Source organism: Austrofundulus limnaeus, unplaced genomic scaffold (assembly GCF_001266775.1).
Source record: "Austrofundulus limnaeus strain Quisiro unplaced genomic scaffold, Austrofundulus_limnaeus-1.0 Scaffold500, whole genome shotgun sequence".
NCBI classification, from domain to species: Eukaryota; Metazoa; Chordata; class Actinopteri; order Cyprinodontiformes; family Rivulidae; genus Austrofundulus; species Austrofundulus limnaeus.
Genome location: NW_013952902.1, coordinates 284,663 through 289,173, shown reverse-complemented (window position 1 = coordinate 289,173; position 4,511 = coordinate 284,663).

Below are 4,511 nucleotides of genomic sequence, written 5' to 3'. Positions count from 1 at the left end.
TCTCCTCTCAGTAGGGTTGTTTACAGCACACGTGATTTCCGGTTAGCTTCTTAGCTTAGCCTCCGTCACAGTGGAGCTGGCACTTGTGGCCAACCGATCCAATCAATTTAAACTTCAGCAGAGGCCACGCCTCCAGCAAGAATCCCTTCTCTATACCAGCGAGTCCAGACCCTCGTACAAAGTGAAGGACAAGGGTCTGGTTTTTACCAGGCTATATCATACAGTTACGTAAATCAGATTGTTTTTTACTGCAGCCTACTGCTATTTGCACTCTGCAGTCAGTCATACATTCAGTAATAATATTACTACTTACACAAATTTTAAACATAATGTTAATTTTTCCCCCTCATTCGTGAACAAGACCCTGAGATACTTAAACTCCTCCACTTTGGGGCAGGACCTCTTCCCCGGCCCGGAGAAGGCAGCCTACCATTTTCCAGCTCAAGACCATGGTCTGGGATTTGGAGGCACTGATCCTCATCTCGGCTGCTTCACACTCGGCTGTGAACCGCTCCAATCAGAGCTGGAGATCAGGATCTGATGAAGCCAATAGGACCACATCATCTGCAAAAAGAGAGATGTGATCCTAAGGTCACCAAAACAGATCCGTTCAACACCTTGGCTGCTCCTAGCTGAGCTTTATGGGACAAGTTTTCTGATGGAAGCTGCTCGGCCCCGTTAGAGCCACTGCACTGTGCGTCTCTGCTGGATGTCAGAGACAAATAGAGATTTAATTTACGCGGCACTAATAGGGACAAGGCATTTCTTATTTTGTGAATGTTTAGTTTTTAATAAACACCACTGTTTGTTTTAGTAGCCTGCGGTTATTGGGACTAGTTTTTCTGATCTTCACTCTTCATCAGCTCAGGTGGTGGCCTGCAACACAAATAAGCTGTGCGGTATGATTGGCCTGACCGGTGCTGAGGAGAGGTAGAGAAGCCATTTTATAAGGCATAGTTGGGAGCACAATGGACCCGGAAAAACATCAGTGCCCTAGAACCTGTCACTTCTTGATGTCGCGCTCGCCCTGTGTAGATGCACCACATGCAGSAGGCCAGTGGTTCACTTTAGGTTCACTTTAGCCTGTGGGCCAGTTCACAGACTGCAATGAACCACCAGCCCACTGACCTGTGTCTGGGTCGGTGGTTCAGTTCGTGGGCCGGTTCATGGACTGCAATGAACCACRGGCCCWCTAAGCCAGCGYCCCACCAGGGATTTCCCRGGTAGCCCCYTATGCCAGTCCAGCCGTGAGCAGAGGTGACTGATCAGTGCAGAGATAAACTCTCCTTTTCACTGTAGAAAAACARAATCATGTTAAAAGGGAATTTTGTCACTGTGCAATCATCACAATTAGGGTCGGGTATTGAAAGGGTTTATTTTGATACCGGTGCTAAATCGATACTTTCAAAATGGTACTGGTTCCTAAACAGTATTTAAATCGGTACTTTAAAAATAAATAAATAAAACACACACTCTTACAGAAGTTTATGAAGCAATGATTATTTCTGAGGCAAAGTCAAACTTGAAATTGACCAACTTATTAACTTAGAACCATTAATAATTTGTTTTTGCACCAAATATTCTTAAATCATTTGTTGTAGGTGGAAGTTTCTGCATCTTATTTTGTAAAGTGACACCACACTTTGGACCATTTTGCTTTCAACATCTCGACTATAATATATAACTGTTATCTGCAACAGCACCTGTTCAGCCCCTCTCCATGAACTCGGTTCTACTCAATTCACTTTGGGTCGAGTCGGTTCTGCTCAGTGTGTGTCTCCACGCAGTGGGTGTGATAATGTGCAATGTCTGCAGCAGCTTCAACTGTTGTGTTAAAAATAAAATAAAAAAAAGCCTTTGTGGTCTTACCGTTCGGACTTCACTTTTATTTATTTATTAATTAATTATCACAGTGCTGTTTAGCTAGTGCTCATGGGCAGCCACTTTGTTCGAAACCTCCTATCTGCTCAGCTTCATCTCCATCACCTCTCTTCAGGAAGTGTTTACAAGTTCTGCCTTTCCCAAAAAGGCAGATTTCACCATGTCGTCATATGGCGCTGCACGCTCGTATTCTTAAACAAAAGCAGCTCTCTCCAAGAGGAAATTTGCTGTCAGTCAATCCAAGAGTTAATCCACGGGCAGAATTTTGCCTATGTCAAAATCATAAGCGTGCTCGCTTCTACCCGAACCACCGGAGAGGAGGTTCTGAGGGAGCTCGCTTGGAGACGCATTGGGCCGAGACCGAGCAGAGTCGAACCGCGTTCAAGAGTGTCTGTGGAGATTGTGTGCGGCGGCTGTCACTGTTAACAGTGAACACCAGAGGGTGCAAATTAACAGCTTTCTTTGAGGCACCGGAATAGGGGACCAAAGTTAAAGTTGTGTTTCGGTCTGTGCACTACCATGGATGTTCGCCCCGGTGCCATACTGGAACCCAGTTTCGGTACCCAACCCTAATCATAATGCAGGCTGCATCATTTGGAGAGAGAGAGAAAAAAACTCAATCACAGTAATGATGGAGATATGCAGGTGTAGATTGTCACAAATTACTGGCTTTTCTCTCGTTGTGCATGGATATAGAGTAAAGTGCAGTCTTACAATTTTTTTCAAAAAATTTCCTTAAAATTAATTTAATTAGTTCTCAGAGCTTCCCGCACCACACATCTTGTGAAATTATTTGCAGTCCTGTGGATTTGTTGCGTAAATGACAAATTTATGAAACAGGTAAATGTCCAAAGGGGGTTGACGTATGTGATCAGATCTCTGGACAGCCGCAGGTGCAGCGGTTGAAAGGTACTGTAGCCACAGATACAGGAAGGTGAGCTCTCTCATTTGTTTGAAGGAAAACACAATCACATTAGTTAAATGTGAATATTATCAGTGCAAATATTGTAGACCAACTCAGGCTGTCTGCTCTGAATGCACCTGCCTTTCAAACATATATAGACACTGAAACAGCAATGCAACCAGTTTCAAGGTTTAWTAAATCACACTGTGGGTGCAAAATGATATCTGCATTTCCTCTGCCCAATATTTAGATTTTTGATCTGGTAATCATCCTATAATCTGCACATTTGTGAAGGCAGACATGCTAAATGGGTTGCGACTGCTGTTTTGCTCATCTGACAGAGGCAGTCGTTGCTGCTCACTGTTAATAAATCAGCTTTGCTTGCACTATCAAGTTTGCACGTGGTTCTGTATGTAGTGAATCATTGATGAATCGAGGCACAAGTCATTACACTGTCAATGTAGTGCCACAAAAAAAGTTGTGTAGAAACACAACATATTTGCTCTTATAGTCACTGTTCATCATTTCTAATAACACATCTTCCTTACTTTTAACACAGCCCATATTTCAATTMCTGCATTCACAACAATAAACAAATACTGCATATTATTTATTCATTTATTGATTTCATATAAAAATAAAAATTTTATACACAGTAAAGAAAAAATCTAACTTGAAATGAAAGGAGGCAGAAAGAAGAAAAACATCTTACAACTGCCCCTTTTTTCTAAACTTAATTTCAAACAATAATAATCAAAACACAAAACAGATTTAAAACTTCAATTCCTRTTCATACAACAACTTTTGATATACATTATACCGTTTCATATTTCTTTAACAAACTTATTTTATATACAGATATACAGATGAGTGTCACTTTGACTCTTGATCAGCTGTTCAGATGAATCCAGTTAATAAACTGCCAAATACCAAAACTCTTCAAAATTTATTCCACTATGTTTTTATTCAATGATTTGCTGCAGTTTCATTTTTATCACAGTTGTTTAGTGATGTCTGTGGTTATTTACACTTAAGATCATGTTGGTCTGAGGTCCATTATAATAATGCTCAATGTGAAACACGTTACAAAATGTGAGCAGATATTCAAGAGTAACTATCTGAGGCTAAAGTGATGCAGTTATAAAATCACTGAAATGGCACCTGTAGAGGTTACTGTTGTTATGGATTGCAGACATTATTTCTATATTATATTTAACAATATTTAATATTTCTCCATGAAGTAAGCAGCATTCTATCTTCCCTGTAAACAGTGTTGGAAAAGCACTACTTTCCTCAGCCCAAGGTGTCTGATGGTTTGCCAAAATCTCTTTGAAGCAAAGCAAATGTCATGTTCCACAGCATTACCAAGTTCCTCCCACACTTTATTTCTTGTTTTTCAAAGTGTTTGAACCATTCTGCCCGGCCTGCTGGCAGTTGCTTCAGGCATTTTACAAGTTAACAACCTTTGTAGATCGTGTTTTTTTTATATGGATCCTCTCACTTCAAACTGGCAGCAAATTCTCATTAGATGTTTACGACTGTTGGTATTTAGGCAGATGCTCCCTGTCCATCTGATTCAGCTCATCCTAAGATGAYTAGCTGTCATTATGTCAGCACTGTGTTTGGCTAAAATGCCAAAGTCTCARGGCTGGACATTAGGTGAAACAATGAAATACAGTGATCCAAGAATCCCTGGAATTTAGATGTAATGTCCCACCTTCTTCCA